Genomic DNA, 19,114 nt, shown 5'->3' with positions numbered 1-19,114 from the left:
AAAATGAATTTGTGTCCCATTAAGTGTTGATATTGATCTTTTTTGTACTAGAGAAATTGTGCTGAGGAGTACTGTGGAATTAACTTGTGCTGATGATGCTACAAGTGTAAACATTTGGTGCAGAGTAACAAGGGAAACTTAATCATAGTGGTATTTGGATGGTGGGAATAGTCCCAAACTATGTTAAACTAGCCTACGAGGAAAAGATGTCAGCTTTTGCAGCCTTGTAGCCTTAATCAAGTATGTGGTATCGCTCTTTTTCCTAAGAAATACTCAAACACACTCCTAGCATCAATTGCTGTAGAAGGCAAACAGAAATCTAGATTACACTTTCAGAAATGATAAACTATTAAATAAGTTTATTGGAAAAAAAAATCTGGGTTTAGAGGTTTACGGTGTAGTATAATAGTATTTTACCTTTGAAAAGTTGACCACTTCAGAATATTTGAGAACAAGTTAAGTAAAGTCCATCTTGAGTAATACATTTTGGTTTCTAGTACATTTTTTATCTATGCATCATGTAAAACAAACTTCTTACTTTTCATTATACTTAAATATTTGTACTGAAAGGAGAGTGCATTTAAGCAGTTTTAAACTGTGTTGATTACTTGTGCAATTGATTGAAGTAGAAAAGTGCTTTAGTTTGGGGAAGGTTGAGCGTGTATTATTAATTTTTATTTTTCTGTAGTTTGCCTAATAAAAATACCGAACATCAAAGGAGACTGGATCTTTCTTCAAGCCTTGAGTGAAAAGGGAGGTGTGGTCAGGAAGGGGTTCTGATGACTTAAATCACTGCCCCTCAGTCTCTCAAAAATATTTAAATCCTATGAATTTGTGGTTTCAGTCACACAGTAATGTTGCAAACTCGAAACTGATAATATATTCAGTTATCTTGAGATGAACTCCACAATTCTTCGTTAGGCAGACTGAATTCCCTAAAGGTTTTGTCTGAATAAGTACTTGAGTATTGTACTGTTTGTTCCAGTTTTCATCAGGAATCAAGCCATAGGAAGTCTCTCAAATCTGAGCAAACCCTCAAAGACTTCACGGATGCCCTGAACCTCCCTTATTCCTGTCATAGTTTTAGTTGTTAAACTGTGGTTGAAGGTCAAATAAGCCTTTCTGCGAAGCGTCCGACTTTTATCATAAAGGAGGTGGTTTGATATTTGGTGGTAGCTTTAACATGAAAGTTTTATGTAGGAAGCTTAACAAAAAAGCTTAAAGGCAGGCAGAAATTTGCTGTCAGGTTGCAAGTGCTCTGTAACTGTTATGTGAAGTAGTGCTTAAATCGCATTTGTTTCCTTGAGATAGTAAGGTTCATAGTTTGAAGAAGACAGAGCTTAACTGATTTGTTAATTCTTCCTTCCCGAACAAACATAAAAATTTACCACCACTTTTGCTGCCAGCAATGTTCTGAAGATTATTCATCCATATCTATCTATATGGATGAATATATATAGATATTTATCTTCAGTATTTTTGTAACTTAGGCCGAGATCATGATGTATTTGTATCCCGCTTATGAATGAACTGTTACTTAGCAACTTTGTAAATTCATGATGTCATTTTTTGTTTGGGGATACATCTGAGAGAGTATGTAGTCACAAATACCTATATTCCCCTGCCTTGTGCATGGCAGAGCTCAGGCCTGAAGAGCAAGTATTCTACCTTGTTGGTTTGGGTATTTTTAGATGGGTTATGTGGAGATAAAAATTTATTCTTTTTTCTCCCCTCCACTTGTTGCATTCATCAATTGTTTAGCAAGTCTGTTTCTTGATATTTGTTGAGTATTTTGCAGTGGCTGGCAAAGTTATTAAATGACCTGAACTACAGAATTTGTAGATGGAACAGGGAGACTTTTTTCCTGTCTGATCTTGACCAGATTATTTGGAAGTTTCCTTGGCCTCTTCAACAGTGCTTTGCTATAAATCAAAACAAATTAAATTGAACAAACAGTCAATAAAAATGCATCTCCCAGGTTCCTCTGGCAAAGCTTACTAAAATCCAGTTGGATGCTGACAATTCTTTTCACTGTGACCTTCAAGATATTCAGCCTCTACTTCATGCTTTCCTAATATCATCATTTCCATCTATCAAATTCTAGGTAGTTCATTAGTAAACTACAGTGCTAACTGTAGAGTCTGTAATGCTGACATTTTAAGTCTGTCTCAGAATGAGAGATCTATGTTAAAGTTGAAATGCTTCTCAGGGAGCAAGGGGTATTTCCCCATCTGTTTTTTTTATTGCAAGATGCATTTGAGATTGTTTCAGGTGGCACTCATGAAAAGGGGTGATCTTTCAGGTTGTCAAGAATCAAGCTGTTCAGGGTTTTGGGGTTTTTTTGGGGTTTTTTGTTTTTTTTTTCTTATGGGTTAAAACCAGTATTTTTTTTTAGCATCATTCAGAAACTGGTGGTCATTGAGGGTGCATCATGGAACAGTAGAGTCATGTGCTTCTCAGCAGGGGATGCTGCTTAATGATGGAACTGCAATGTCCTGAATGTGGAAGGAGCAGAATTGCAGTGAAGGATTGGTGTCTTTCTACAGTGTGAAGAGGGAACCGCTTTACTCTGGCTTTTACAAATAAATTAATTAATTGTTTGAAATAAGATCCTTCCTTCACTCACTGAAATTTTTATTTTTTCCTGCAGTATCAAAAATGGACACTTCAGGACGATTTTTACAAGTCTGTCAACTTGAAAGGGCAATTAATGTAGTCACATATGAAGTTAGAGTGTTTGAAAAGGACAAAAATCCTTTTACTAAAGATCTTTAAAAAATATCATCAGATTAGTATAGTATTTTTCTTTGCTTTAAAGACAATTAAATTTTTTTTCATCGAGTAAATAATACTTAGATGTTGTAGGAGACGGATTTAACAATAACTTGGATCTCTCAGTAAGGAAATGTGTGTTATATATTTTTGAAAATAATGCATAATCTAAATTTAGAAGAATGTAGTTTTCTTTGACAAAACCATCTGAATTTGATGAAAGCAAAAAAAAAAAAAATATGTTGTGTCCGTGGACATCCATAACTTCTTTTTTTTTTTTGAGGTAAAAAGGTTAGGTACCTAGACATGCACAGCTAATGAGAACCCTGCCATGATTATTTCTGGGAGCTGTACAAACACAAAACTCTTCCACTGCATTCAGATAGTGCATGATAAAGTGCTTTCTAAGGTTAGTGAGTTTGTTGGTTTTGTGGGTTTGAATTCAGAATCAAAAGCAATACATAGAAAAGTGATACGGTACTGACTTGGTAGCACACAGTATTTTAGTCCAGTGTTGGAAGTGTATGTTATAAAACCTGAATGTAGATGTTACATGGCTGTGGAGTTGACTTTCTAGTAATATGGATTATACCTAGGAAAACAAGTGTTTTGTTTTGTCAGAATTACCATTTCCCTCTGGTGTATTTACTTTTAATTGAATTCTGCTCTGTGATTATTTTTTTTTTTGTTATTTGCACAAAATTGTGCTCATGCTTTTTCCTCCAAACAAATACAAATAGCATTATACTCCTGCTGTGATTATTATGCCTAACACCTCTGACTCAGCAGATCAAAAGTTATGTTTATTGGAAAACAGGATTAATGTTTTATACTTTTTTTTAGACTACGTAAAAATAGCTGTGTCAAAAAAAGATTATTGCTTTTAACATGCTAATCCACTAAACCATTATACATCATTCTGTAGGCAGTGTTTTTATTCCAGGCAGTGTCTTCTTACTAGAGTCCATCTGAAAGGTTTCAGGTTATCACAGAAATATATCCGTAAACTTAAATTCTTAAGGAGAGAGGCTTCTTTAATAGAATGCATAATATGTGCATTATCAAATTGCAGCCTTTTTTCCAAGATTTTTTTTATATGTCAGCATGGTTTGGCCTGCTTTAAGGCATTGTGGTTATTTGAGACAAATTGCTGATTAAAAATGGCATATGCAAAAATAGTTTCTCAGTGTGGAGGGGTACCAATTCGTAATTTTAATATAGAGTATTATATTGTAGTAGCCAAATACCTGAATGGAGTGCCCTACTGATTATGGGAAAGGTAGGGTAAAGGAGGATGAGAATTTATGCCATCTGGATTGGAGACTCTGAGATTCATCTGGATTAGTAGTTTCAATTGCTAATTTTGTCCCATGTTCCTCTGCCACTTTGTTTTCTGAAGTTGAATTTTCCTCATTCAATTTTTGCAATTGTATACTGTTGCTGTGTAAAGAGTCACGCAAACGTGGGGAGCGGCTATTCTGACTTGGCAGAAAATTCTGTAAAGTGCAAAAAATACAACCGAAAAATATAGTTCTGCCTTATCTCTTGACTTCAGAAATCTTAGATGTTACTCATAAGAGCAGTAGATATGTATGAGTCTGAAATTTGACTATAGGTTGACTGCCTCTGTGTACATCAGCGACTAGAATTTTTTAGACATTAAATACCAATACAAGGAACTTGCTTGTACTTAGTTGAATTACAGTGCAAAGTTGTCTGAAACAACTTAACAATAACCATTTTCATTTAGTTTTACAAATGCTAATTCAGAATGGTACAACATGAGTGTAAAGTTTAGATAGTTGTTACTACTCGATACCCTATTCTGTCTAGTTACGGAGCTCTATTTAATGTTATCTGACAGATTAGAGTATTTAACTTGAAAATGTGCTGCTGCTCAACTGGTGAGCGGCGACGTTGCCTACTGTGATTTCTTACTGGCAAGAAGTCTATAAAGACCATTTTAAGGCAAGCTTGGCTGTACTTGAAACTAATAAGGGTTAGGTAAGGTGTGACACGCTGCTTTCTTCCTCAGGCACACTAAAACCTTTTGCAATTCGGGCCAAGCTATTTTTGAACTGGAGAAGTACGTTTCATATAATCTAAAAGACTCCTTGGTTTTGGTGGCATTGGCCTTACACCTTGAAGTATGATTCTGTGGGGTTTTTGTTATGCTGGTAGTCTATAAACACGCATGACTAGAGCATCATACACTGTGTTGTCGGTCACTTCCATATACAACCATCTGCAAAGAACAGTGCCATCATGAGACACAGGGAGAATACGAGGAAGAATATGTGAGATAAAGTAAAATGAGACATCATAGGGCCTACATTGAGGATGCAGTGAGTCTAAAGATTATCCTCATAGTGTTTTGCTGTAAGGCTGTATACTGTTTGTATGTGATATTACTTCCTACGTAGTGCCTGTAGATTCTGTTAATAAATAAAATATTTTCAACAAGGAATTTTATCTGTCAGTAGAGAGAAGTGCTGTATGGAAGTAACTGTGCCAGTCTTTATGTAAATTGTTTTTAAATAGACTGTTGAATAAGGTGGTGTTCCAAACAGTCACAGTTTAAAATCCTGATAAGGAAGGAATTGTTGTAAAGTGTTTTGCTCCAAAGCTGTATACTGAATCGTCCTGGCAGATAAGAGTTCTTAGTTCTTCCAGGGCTGGATTTTCACTGAACTATTAGATAAAGTTACCTACATTTGAAGCGATTCCTGAAGTTAGCCTAACTGGAGTGAAAACAATAATCCTGAAAACCGGTACATAAATCACTTTATGGAGTTGGGTTGTTAACTGCATTAGTAAAAAATATGTTCTTTGGCTTACTGGTTTAAATTAAAAAAAAAAAAATTCAAGAAAAAATCAAACCAACAAACACCTAGAGTTTTGTGTGTGATTAGTATAGGGTATTACTCAAGTTATATGTATGGGCAGTGCAGAAACAGAGAATGTCTCTAAATTCAGCAAGTGGTGTGTGTTGCTCTAAAGGCAGCAAGTGACTCATGTGACTGTCTTAGCAGCTGGGCAGCAAGATTAGAGAGCTACTACGTACACATTCCCTTACTGAGGGGTCCAAGCTATTGCTAAATGAAGTTGTATCACTGCCAACTACTGAATAACGGGCATATGAAAATATAGTAAATAAGTGTGTCATCAGGTTAGTGCAGTAGTTATTTCAGACAGTTGTTAAAGTGAAGGAAAAACCCCAGCTTTTCCAAGATTCTTATTGAAAATATTTTTGTCGTTTTTCAAAGACTCTAACTTCGTATGAGATTACACGTTAATTGTCCCTTTCAATTTGCAGATTTGCAAAAGTCATCTTGAAATGGCTGTTTCTGACACTGCAGGAACAAAAATGAGAATGTTAGTGAGTGAAGAATCTTATTCCAAAGAACTCATTTATTTGTAAAAGTACTAAAAATATGCTTGTATCATGAAGTATTTTGATTTGAACTGAAATTGGCAAAGCGTATACTTCTTGGTCACTTGCTAATTTGAAGACTTATTCATGATGTTATTCCTCATGTATTTCCTAATTGTAAGAATTTGTGAAGTTTGTTCCAAATTGTCTTTAAGTTTTCCTGGCATGCCAGTATGGATTAGTGGAATATGTATTCTTTTTTTTTTTTTTTATGTTTCCCTAATCTAATTTTTTTTCTTCTACTCAGATACTTGCTGTTCTTAAGAGTTGCTAAACATTTGTGAATGCTTTGTCCTTTATATATATATATATATATATATAAAATTTACAATTACACATTGATATTTCAACTATTATTTATGGATTTAAACTCAAAAGTGTCACCCTGTCAAAGATCTCTTTAGGACTAACCTTCATAAGAACTCCTTTTGGTCTTGAGGACCAGAGGACATACGCTTTACTGTTGCAATCAAGTAAATTGATACAGAAATCAAGAAGACAGGGATATGAAGCTCCTTAGTCCTATTTTTAGTGTCAACTTTCAGACCATAATTATGTTTTAAAGATGAGAACATATTTACTGAAGAGGAGCTTTTATATTTAAAAAGCCAAGACATGTGAGATGTCAAGCCCATGATAAATTCCTTATAGCAGAAGAGGACCTGAAGAAAGTGTGTTCCTAGCCATCACTGTGTCCCACTGCCCTCAAAAAGATTAAACTGGTTGCTATTCTTCTTCAGGTTTTCTGGATTTCTGCTTTCTCTCTTCTCCTGTCTAGTAGTGACTTGTTTCCCATCTTGTTAGTCTCGCATGTTTATTCCAAGTTTGTGCAGTTTTCCTCAACAATGGTTTTCATTTATATCTCTTAAGAAAAAATGGAGAGCAGAAAATAAGGTTGTCCAGTCGCAAGTTGTCAGTGCATCTGAAAACTATCTTCTCAAGGTAGACTATTATTTTGATAATACTTCAAAACACCTTGTTGATCTGGCTGTTTTATTTTTGCATGTGTTTAGATTTCTTCATATCAAGCCTGTTATTGTTTAGTATTTTGAAATCTTTGATTTATAGGAAATGTTCAGTTTGTTTTTAGTTTTGATTCATCCTCCCCTGCATGTTTCATTACTACTATTTTTTTTTCAATGTACTATTTCCCCGTACGAGATTGCTTTTCTACTCTGCTTTCATTATTTTTCAGTCCCATATTACTCATCAGTTGCAAAAGAGAAATGTTTGTGTCTTTATTTCTACACCGCTTAGTCTGATGGTGCTCTGTGACATAGTAGCACTAGGAAATAGAAGGATACTTGTGTTATTGGTAAGTAGTTTATAGATAAAGCACTAGCAGCTTGTGGCTGAGGATATACCTGCAAAATACGTCAATCCTCTGACCACTTGAATGCTTCAGTGGATTCTTGTGTGCTGTTCTTAACACATTCCTTGAGATGAACCATCAGAAATGTCCCATCTGCCAACAGAGTTTCAGGTCCTGGGTCTTGCTGCCCTGTGTCGTGCCACAGCAGCTACTGGGGCTTGGGCTTCTCGCCCACCGGGGAAGAACTCTGCCGTACTGCAGGTTGTGTTGAGCTACTTCCCTTTCTTCTGTGGCATGCTCTGTTTGTTTAGAGCACCTTTTGCACAGCTGGAAGAATTATATAAATAAACAGCTGTCCTGAGAGGTTATTTGCGTGAACTTGGACTTTGGCTTGTTTGTTTGTTCCTTTCAGAATTACACCCAGAATTTCTTAGCCGCAAATTTGTGCTGCTTGACTGAACTGAAGAGGGAAGTGTCTTCTCATAGATTCTAAGAAGGAAAGCTCTTAAACTACCTCTATCCAAAAATACAATATCTTCTTTAATAAATTTCATTTCCAAATGGACAAGGAGAAAGATCAGCCAAAAAAAATCTCGTTTTTGTGCAGGATTGCCTCTTGTAAGCAGGCTTGGTTCAAGAAAGGAATAGGAAAGAGTCTTGCTTGATATAATTGTCCTCCTCCTGCTCCCTCATGACATTCTCTTCCTAGGATGGGGGATTATTGTGGTGTTTGCTTCTTAGGGCTGTTAGAAAATCATGGATATTTTGGAGGAAGTTGAGATGCTGTTTCTGATGCTATTTCTGTCCTTCTGTTGAGAGTTTTGCAGTGTTACTGTGGTGGTGTGTGCCACCTGCCCAATATCCTTTCCTTTGACAGGAAGACCGACGACTAAGAAGAAAAAATGTTTTGGGGGAAGTTGGTAGCTCTTTTATAAAAACGCTCCGCCTGTGCTCTCTGACAGCGTTTCTTACGGCTAGAGTTGCATACCTTTCACTGCTTTCCTTGCGCTGGCCAGTTGGCTCAAAGTTTTAAGTTGATCAGAAGTGACTCTTCAGCTCGTCAGTATCAGATGTGATCTCGGTATTTGGTTCTTTTAAGGAGTGACAAGCTTCCCGGTGTGATGAGAGAGAATTTCAGTAGCTGCCGTTGGAAAGAGAGAAATCTTGTTTCTGGTATCCTCTGAAAAGGAAGCCTTCTGGGGTAAGCTGAAAAGTAAAGCATGGGAAGGATCGGAGCCTAGATAACTGAAGCACTCTTCTCCAGTAACTATAGATACTGTGGTCTTTCACAGGAGAGCAGTGGACAGGAAGAATGTTTGTTTCTAAGCACTGATGACCGGGTAAGAATAAATAGAACTAAAGGAGGCTTTCGGAGTTGTATTGCTTTGTTCATGTCTAAAAAAAAAAAAAGAAAAAAAAGTAGCATCCATTTTTAGGATTCAGTGTACTAGAGGCTGAAAAGGAAAACACAGCAGGCATCTGTCCTTCCCCTGACAAGTTTACAGCGTTACTCGAAGTAGGAGAACTGAGACATGTGGAAAGGGAGGGGGAAAAAGCAGCTAAATTACTTGCGGTTGCAAATATGCACCCTGTTTAATTTTGTGTGTTAATTTAACAACAGTGTCTGACACTACTGTTTTTTAATAAAGTAGTTAATTCATCTGTCCCTCATGTACACATAGCCGAATTATGTTCCTCTCAGTCATTGCCATGGGCACTCCTGTGCTGTCCTTTTCAGGCCGTGGATCACTGAAGGCAAATACCTGGTGGGATGCTAGTTCACAGAGCTGTATGTATCCCGCAGATGGGAGTTCACAAGCCAGTTTGCTGGCTGGAAAAATTATACATGGATCTTGACAATGGAACATATTTATGCAGAGTTCTGGTATGCTCCCTAGCACGTTTGATGTTTTGCCTCAGGCTCTGGATACTTTGAGAAATCCTGCCCTACAGCCACAGTCCATACCCTCGTGAAATACCTTGCTGCATGTATGTTGTTTCTCACTCTTGTGATGGAGAGACACTACGTGTCCAACCTGCATCATGAAACTTGTACTCCAAGCACCTTGAAACCAAAGCAGGAGAGCCTGCAGTGCATGCACAGGATAAAATGCAGAGTGAGAATGAAGTAAATGGCTCCTGTGTTTTTTCTGAGGGTTGTTTTTTTTTAAGAATCAAGTTCCTGTGCTATTTTTTGGGAGAACTTGTTTTGAGATTACTAGGCCGAGTTTTTCAAAACCATTGTCTTCATAATCTGTTTAGAATGCAGGTTTCACTACCTTCCACTGCAGCTGCAGGCACTAAGTATTTCTGCAAATCACTCCTTATAGACCCATGCCAAGGACCTGGAAAGTTAATGACATCTCTGTAGCATTCAGTTTAAATGACACAGAGATCTCTAGTAGAATCTGAGTTCTCTAGGTCAGCGTTCAATTATCTGACTCAAAAGATTGGGTTCTGAATGACTAAAGGGCTTGTGGAATAAGTAATCAAGAATTTGGGTAGAGTTCACAGGAATGACAGCTCTACCTCTATCCCTGCTTTCACGTCTCCGTCCCAAAGGACAGGGGTTCAAAACTCTAAGAGAAGGAAAAGTAGAAAAGTCTGCCACGATCTTTTGACCCAGACAGAACTTTTTTTACATAAACCTTTATTTTTTTTTGAAATGACTGTACTGTTTTGAATGAATAAAACGTGAAGAAACAAAACACTGAAGCAGACACTAACTTGTGAAATTTCAGCCCAAACAATGGCACTTTGGCAAAGCTGTAAGTTGTCTTATGTAGAGGAGTTTGTCTTGTAATGGCAAATGTTTGGCAGCACAGTGAAATGTGATCCTCCTCATTCTGCCAATAGTAAAATATGCTGGATTTGAGTTAGCGTTTGTACCTACTGACAGCAGCGTCGGTTCTTGTGTAAATTAACAGAGGAATTGTCCTGCTTTCAAATCAAGAGTTGTTAGGGAACTGTTATCACGGGTTTTACCACTGACATGACAAATACCACTTTTAATCAACCTGATAAATGCTGATCAAATTCTATGTTTGTGTTTTATTTAGTAAGAATAATTACACTTGTATGCATATCAAAACCAGTTGTTCTGTTTCTGACGGTGGCAAAACGAAAGGTGTGGTGAAAGGCACAGGAGCAGGGCTAGCGTGTAGGGATGGCTTTCCCAGAGTATTCTCTGATCTTCAATAATTTGCTTGTCAAAGGCTTCCTGAGCCAGACACGGTATGTTTGTATTTACTAACACTTAACTGGACTCTTTCCATGAACTTTTTCCTGTGACCTTGTGAGCCTCTGTAAACTCTTAAGTGTCTAAACACCCTGTGGCAAGGCATTCCACAGCAGAAACGTGTGAAGAGCAGGTACATTTCCTTCTTGAGCCCGTGTCCTCGTCGTGTGATTTCACATCTTCAGCTTGGAAGAGGCAGGAACCACCAGTCTGTTCAGCTTTGTCTGTCAGTCTCTAGCTACTTGATATACCTGGTATACTTGGTATACCTGCATGCTGTTCGATTCTATCTCCCTTATCTACATGTTTGTTGATTCCTTCAGAGAACTCCACTTGCTTCATAGAGCTTGATTTCCTTTTCCAAAAGTTGTGTTCCCTCTTCAACAATGTGTTTGTTGATGAGTCCCTGACTGAGTCAAATGTGTCTGTCTCTGTGAAACTATATAGATACACTTGTGAACTAGTTACATTTTTTCCCTCTATTCGCATCCCTGTCTTCTGACATGTAAACTTAAAGCCAGTGTTTTGTTGTCTAGGAACCCTTTTATTTTCTGGCCTAAACTCAATTATGGTGAGCTTATACTTACTGTTTATGCCAGCCTTGCTGTTTGTCTCATTGGTGTACTTACTAAGACCTTTTGGGTTTGTTGTTTTTTTCTTTTGTCAGATGTTTTGTTTCGCTATCCCAAATAAATCTTTTGTGAATGTATAGTACCAGACTTATACATAGCGTTCCCAGCAAGATCTTGGTTGTCCACTATAATGGTATGTGTATGTCCCTTTCTGCACTGGAAATACAGCTGATTTTTGAAATCATTATGTTTTCTTTCTTCTGAACCAGGTCTCTTTAGTGACTTTTACCAGCTGCTTATAGGATGATTATACACAAACCTTTTGCTGCTACTTCCAACTAGTGATTTGTCACTTTTCAGCAGAAACCTCTAGTCTCTAAGTGCGGTGCTCTGTCCTTTGTTGATACTTTTCATTCCCTTTATGTCGTGGCTGTCCTTAAGATTTGTTACAGTGTTTCTTGTGCGTTGTTTCAGTATGCGCTGTACTTCTGGTACCTCCTACTTCTGTATTTTCTACACATTTTTCTAGTGCCCACTTAAAGGCACGAAGAAATTCTAAATGAAAATGTTCACTCAAAAAAGACAGAAGACCAATCTTGGCAGAAATCCATAAATAACATCCTTCAACCTTTCAGAAAGAAATCTGTTGTCATCTCCTCTTGATCTGCAGCTTTTCCTGCCATACTATTCTTGAACTAACCCCGCTCTTCTCAGCCTGCTCAGGTGGTAGTGTATCAGATTTCTTACTGAGTGAGACGAGAACTGTTGTGCTTCCTTTGTATAAAGGCTATTTTGTCATGTTGCAGAAAAGTTGGATGTTTGACATGGTTCAACTTTTAAAAATCATGTTACATTTTATTCGATTTTCTCTTTGCGTTCCTGTTTTCATTCTTTCTTTGAAAACATGCTCCAAGCAGGAGGCCGTGCTATCATCACGAATTGTATGTCCAGATAATTTTTCTCTACCTTTCCTCAATACTGAAATGTTGCAAAAAGTATTTATTTGGATTTGATGCTGTTCTGAGACTCTTCCAGCTTGTTACATGGCAGCCTTGCTTTCTGTTAAATCAGAAGATAGTATTTCAATATGAAAAGTAATGTTATATAAATATAGTAGATACTTTTTTTTTTTTTTTTTAAATTCACACTTCAGAAGCCCCTGTGTTGGTCTCTGTGGTTGGTAGCCATCTGTGGTGCAGAAGACTGTAAACTTCTACCTTATTTTCACTGTAGTGGGAATAGTGAGTTGAAGCAATTGCCCAGGGCTTCTCTCTGTTGTGAGTGTAGATGTTTGGCAGACTTAGTTCTGACCAAGTTTATTCAAGGAGATATATGCACTGCCAGTAATATGAACTTAGTCATTTAGTACCTCTCATCACCCTTGCTAAGGTGAGACCATCTTGTAGTGCTGTGATGCTCCGTTCATGCTCAATGCTCAATCTGTTCTGCCAGGTTGTTCCTCTCACCGCACTGTTGGACGCTGTGTCCGTGAGACAGAGGTGATGCTAAATCCCCTTGTTTATCAGGGTGCTGAAATTTCTGCTGCTTCTGACTCTGAACTGCTTCTCAATCGGGTTAGTGCCAATTGGTGATTTGCAGTTTGGGTTAGAGCTGCAGGAATTCTAACCAGTTCATCCCCGTACTTCAGATGGCTCATCCTGCCTCCTTCTGTGCTGACACTAAGCCACGACAAAGACTTAGACTGCAGAGAAACAGTCTGCATTTTTTCTGTAGGGTTAATTTGGCCATTTTAACTTTCTAGGGTTAATCTGACTATTTTAGCTCTCTGACCTGGGACGCTGTGTGACCAGACAAGCACCAGTGCAAGAAGGAAGGGGAGGAAGCCACATAACTGTAATTGTTTCAGTGTGGAGGAACCTTTAAAATAACTAAGCTCTGGACAGGCTGACAGAATGCTGTCCTGTGCTCTGTTCAACATGTCAGCTGGACAAATGTGTCCATCTCCAATCCTGAAACCTTGGCCAAAGTGCTGTGCCAGAGCTGTTAGCCCTCTGCCTCCAAGTTGCTCATGGTCACTTGAGCCTGGCACTGCTTTTGCCGCGCAGCCTGGCCTCCAGCAAGGAGGTGGCTTGTGTCCGGCCACCTTTGGTTGTTGGCTGGTCATGGTTGCCTCAGCCTATGGTCGACCCAGTAAACAAGGTGCTTGCTTAGGTGGAGTAACCTAATTCTGGAGATGGCTGCTTTGCTTTTGGGATTGGGTCCAGAGATGAGAAGGTAACTGCTGAAGCTACTTGCCAAGGCAGCTATCAAATCTGATGAGGGATCAGGCCTTGAGGTTAACTGGCAGCAATTATCTGTACCATAGCTATATCCACGCTGAGTGATTCCTCAGTGTTTTCTTTTGTGTTGTTCTTGGTTTGGGTTTGGGTTTTTTTGTGTTTTTTTTTTTTTTAAACAAAACAAAAAGGTGATGTCTCACAGTGCTGGTTTCTGTGGCCCTATAATTCAAGGGAAGTATCAGCCCTCTCCTTTGCACGTACAGCCTTTTGGGTACAAACCCTAGAGTTCTGGTGACAGCTGTGATAACAATGAGACTGAAATACAGATGTCTGAAAAGTTCTCACATTCTCCCCTGCTTTGGTAAAGAAACAATTGATTTCAGAAAGGGTCATACTGAAATCATCAGGCCGTTGTACCTGTTTTGGTAGTGTTGTGTCATTTTTCTTAGCCGTTCCTTTGCATAACCGTAACTCTTTTTGACCATTTTGTACCCGGCCCTTCAGCAGATGTTTCCCCCCAGTGCTAGTCGTGGTGGCAGCTTGTGCTAACTGGCAGGGCTGGGAGACAGCAGTGTGTTTGGCAGGGGTGGGGGGGGGAGGGATGTGGAAGACCATCATCACCAGGGGTCAGAAATAAGTGTATTGTGTGTGGTCGACAATATGTAACAAGTGTGGTTTAGCAAGATGAGCTTCCAGCTCTCACCGCAGGAGAAGGAGATGCATACCTGTCTTTACTCTAGCAGATTTTTGCGATATGATAGGAGGCAGGAAAGAAAGGTAATTTCTACAGCCAAGTTTTTATGTGTTACTTTCTCATGTGTTCTTAATGATGGAAAGCTTGGGTGGGTGCCGTGCTGTCAGACTGCATTACCCAGCGTTAGCTGGTCCTGAATCCACGCTTCGTGTTCACAAGTATTTATTTTTTCTTAAAGACTGCTCGTTTGTGCAGTTACGAACACTGATGGCACGGGCACAAGTCTCCACATCTCCCTTGAGTACCCTCTGGTACTCAGGTTTGGGTAAGCAGGGCAGTTGCAGTTCAAAATTTGTAGTTGTAACATTATCTGTTAGAAGTGGAAAAAAAAATCCTGCTAAAACAAGTAGCGTAGACCACACTAGATCTGCTTCAGATAAGTCTGCCCATTATTGTGTGCAATTAGACCAAGTGTTTTAAAAGATTAGTAGATATTATATTTTAAGAGATTGATTAGTGGTAGGAAGTAAGGCTACCAGTGAAATTTTTCTTCTAGAGTCCGCATGCAAAGATCTCTTATTAAAATTTATCCAGTTGTTTAGCTTTTCCTAACAGAAAGTTCAGAGGTCATGGAAACAAGTGCAGTATGAAATTTCAAACCCAATAGTCACCTGCTTTTACAGAAAAATAGTTGTGTTCCCTCATTTTGGAAGGCAACACAGTTATTTAAGTAATACTTTGTGCTGTCAAGATATGCCCGTTTGTTTGCATTCGTGTGTATTCCAAACTGTTTTGATTTTTGTTTTAGTAATTGTATTTCTAGCTGTAGAAGCCTGTACAGGCTCCCAAGGATTTCATTGACTTTCTTTCTGACGACTTTTTCCTAAGAAAAGGTGACCATACCAAGTCTGTGAATAATCCTCTCTGTATTCCAATCTGTTGGACAGTGAGCGTTGCCTTGCAGAACTGCTGCCTTGCCTCTAGTTTGCTTCACTTAGCTTTTTAGGCCCCCTTCTCCTCTTCACGGGATTCTCCATTTTGGGGATTTTTTCACCAACTTGTCACCTTTCAGCTAAAGGGAAGGCGAGGGGAGGCAATTGCTTTCTTATACCTGTTTCATGAAGAGAGCCTTGTTGTTCCTAATCCACCTATAATTTGTTTCTGTTTCCTCTTTCTTACTTTCCTTTTGCCTCCTTTCTCTGAACCTCCTCACCTTCATTCCCATCACTCCTCCATCCCCGATCTTTGGGTTTGGAAGAAGCCAGGAGGTGTGGTTAGATGGCAGAAGAGCTCAGTTATTACTTACACAGGGAAACTTCATCCTGTCCAACAAGTATGCTATTTGTAGCCTTGAGGGATATATCTAAAGGGCACAGAGTTTCCACTCAAAATGTAAGTAGATTAGATTATGTATACATATTTGTTGTGAGTTGGCAGGTATCCTAGTGCCCGAGGTCTTAAAACATACACTTTGCTATACTCAAGGCAAGCTCAACTGCATGTTTCCATAGATGCTCTGGAGAGATGGGAGGGTGCTGTTTGGAGTTCACAAAAGTGTTATCCTCTCTAGATCTGATACAACACAGGAATTCTGACTACTGTTCTGTCTAGTCCTGTATTTTGTCTTGATATTAGCTACTATCAGATGCTTCAAGGGGTGGTATAACCCTAAGATACAGAGGAGAAGATCGTCTCTTACTTAACTCTCTGCTGGTTTGGATTTTGTTCTGAAAAAAGAGGGTTGGTATTATTTTTTCTGAAGCCCTCTTGAAATCGTATTATAATTCTGGATGATCCAGTTATCTATATGAATCTTGTCTGTGTAACTGTATGCTACCTTCTCACAGTAAATCTCACAGGCTAATACTTTGCTGTTTAATAAACACCAGTACTTTAATTTTTGTTTAAAATCTGCTGTGCTGTGGTTTTATTGAATGTCTCTCGCTGTCATAAGAACAGATGAAACCATCTGAGCAAGTTACTCTACTGCTCATAATTTTAATAGTTTTATCTTGTTGTCTTGTTTAAAGAAAATACCAAAACAAAACATAAAAATGCAGGCCCAAAATGCAGGTGCTGCAGATATGCTGGAGGGAGCTGTGAATTTAAACCAGCTGTATTTTATGAAATTCTGTTTGGTATGGCACTTTTCCTTATAAGGTCCAATGACCAATTGTTTTGATTATTTAGAAGGAAAAAATTCCATGAGAACTGTTACTGAAAATGACTAACTTGGCATTAGTGATCTGTCGCTCTCTTACAGCATTTGATGCAATACTGAAGTTAATTAAGATAGCTGAAATATCCAGTTAGCCGCTCAGTGCTTCAGCTGTTCATATGTGACCTGTTTATTACATTTTCTTGTAAATTGCTAATGATATCTGTAAATAAATACTCCTTCTATTTGTAGTGGTCTCTTCTTAACATCCAGGCCTTTGTAAATAAAGAACAGCCTGTGTATCTAATAGAAAGCTCGAACACTTGATTCACGGCGCACAGTGACCGATGGGCTTTTGCAGTGCGGAGCTGAAGTGATTCTGCCAGTTTTGCCATACAAGCGGTGAAACCTTTGAAGGAGGAGCGCAGCGCTGCAATTGCTAATGCTCGGTGGAGGATCTGCAGGGGTGAAGCGGCTAGGGCTGCACGTTAGAAACCAGGGGTGGTCAGGTCAGGTTGCAAGAGAAGGGCATATTTGACAGAGAGGTAGGCTGGATTTATTTGAGTGGGCTTGTTTCTTTATTTAAGCAAGGATTGGAGAGTGATAAAAATGCAGCAGCTGATGCGCAGTAGTTACAAGCTGCTTTTGCTCAAAATTGCAGAGGGGCATGCGAGAGAGATGGGATCGGGACTTAGCAGATCTGAAATGTACGTCCACATGACCCATTCTTTTGGCATCTCAGTGACTTAGAGAAGATGTGCTTGAAAACAGTTACTACGGTCACTCAGACCCGTTTGTGTTATCTATTAGTCTCTTAAAGGCAGAGGATGAAGAATAACCTGTTGTGGGGATTTTTTTTACCTTCTGCATGATATTCTTCCTGTATGTTGAAAAAAAAGATTTACCCTAACTGTTTGTTTCCGTTTGAAACTGCATGCAAAATTTACTGCATTTTCTTTTTTTTACTTCTATTTTCCTTTTCTAAGTATGGAAACATAGGATTCACTCAAGCAGATAATAGGTAGAATTGTCCCTTTGTGAACCTTAAAATGGAGGTAGTGAGAAAGAATGTCTAGGCTGTTGAGCACTGGGAAATAATTAACAAAAACAATTTACTATGGCTTAGTCCACAGTAGGATGTTACCTTGAACACGCTTCAGTTCGTCTTACAGCATCATGTGTCCATGCTGAACTTAATTCTCAAAGTTATATCAAAAAGGACTGCTTGCTGTAGTAAATGCAGTAAATGCTTGTTGCGGTGAATTGGTGTCCGCTCTAAGGTTTCTTTGGGTTAATTGACTATGATGTGCTGGAGTTTGTGTTTCTTCCCACCTGGCTCACCACCCGTGTCCTCCTTTACTCCAGGATCATCCTGACTGGAGGTAAATGCTCCATACACGCTGGCAGGTAGCCAAGAGTGCTGCTCTTTGTGGTGGGGGTTGTGAGCAAGTTGCTTGTAACGATTGATTAGTTTTGAAGAGTCTGCCAAGGTTCTGGTGGCCTCCGGTTTGTGTATGTCTGACCCTGCTCGGATACGGATCATTACGGGATGGACAGGTACAGGTCACTGCCTGCATAAATGAAAGTGAGAGAGCACACCTGGACCTGGCCTCGGGGATGAATCAACTCAAAGGACCACAAAGGATGTAGCAGAAGACTAAGAAACGCAACGGATGCTTGATCAGTGCCCTCATATGTGCTCTGGGCTGTGGCTTTGCAAGTGACATTGCCACTGCATCCAGGAGTGATTTCCCCCCCCCCACACTCCCTCGTCCCCCCAAATGGTGCTGCACAGTGCCACAGCAGAGGCCTGAGGTAACCGGGTAAAAACCCAGCAAATAAAGGTCAGTAGCCTCACCTATACCATAGTGTCCAGCTGGGACTGGGCCTGCTGCAAGCACTGTGACTCATCAGACGTGAACAATACCCAAGAAACGGCTACAGGATCCTGCAGAGGCTGGAGGAGGAAACCGATCCAGTAAGTATTGCATGCCCAATTGCACAATAACTTCACAGGAGGGTTTGAACTACGTTTTCTGGAGCAGAGCTCTCTGGCTCAGGTAGCAGCCTTCCCCTTGCTGTTTAACTAAGCCGTTCTCAGAAGATCAGACTCTTGTTTTATTTATTTCTTGTGGGCTCCTCATCCACATAGATGCACTGTCACTCACTGACCACTGCAAACTTCTGCACTCTTGCTACTGTCCCTGCATCCCTTCATTTCTCTTACCTTCTTACCCAGAGTAACAACCTTTAATGTTGATATCCCCTACCCCAAATTTTTTGCATGTCAAATACAGCAAATTCTCTTCCATCTTCACTCAGCTACCCTTGCCTCGTTATCAGTCCTGCTGTACTGAAGGACTTTTCAGAAACTTTACTGTATCACTTCCATTGTACCTCCGTGTCTTCTCCTTCCTCTAAATCTCTGCACTTTCTATCCACTCTGTAAAAGATCCATCCCATGAGGAGCAGCATCAAGTTATCTTCACTCGCAAGTCTTTGCAACTCTGTCCCGTAGCTACCTTGCCCTATTTGGGAAACCTCGAGATCTCTAGAAAGAGAGGTGTCCCTGCTCTTGGTGTCATCTCAGAGCACACTGCCTACTCCCTGCCTGCCTTGGGCAGCCCTGGGGCTCTGAGGAAGGCAGGGAGCGGGCAGCTGAGATAGGCACAGCAAGGAACACCCCCATCCCAGC

At 39.5% G+C, this 19,114-nt stretch overlaps 1 protein-coding gene across 4 annotated transcripts in view; it reads left to right on the top strand.

Moving 5' to 3' along the window:
* Window positions 1-19,114, top strand: part of PLAG1 (PLAG1 zinc finger) — a 52,031-nt gene that overhangs the window by 8,433 nt on the left and 24,484 nt on the right. Inside the window, exon 1 of one of the 4 annotated variants that reach the window (XM_063326892.1) lies at window positions 17,548-18,397. The exons of the other annotated variants lie outside the window; for them this stretch is intronic. The gene's annotated coding sequence lies outside the window, so the exon portion shown is untranslated. Of the gene's footprint in view, window positions 1-17,547; window positions 18,398-19,114 lie in introns of those variants that run through there. 4 annotated transcript variants of the gene reach the window in all.

The sequence above is a fragment of the Chroicocephalus ridibundus genome, chromosome 2 (genome assembly GCF_963924245.1).
Source record: "Chroicocephalus ridibundus chromosome 2, bChrRid1.1, whole genome shotgun sequence".
NCBI lineage: Eukaryota > Metazoa > Chordata > Aves > Charadriiformes > Laridae > Chroicocephalus > Chroicocephalus ridibundus.
Note: the sequence above shows the minus strand (reverse complement) of the source record. Positions and strands in the feature narration are given on the sequence as shown.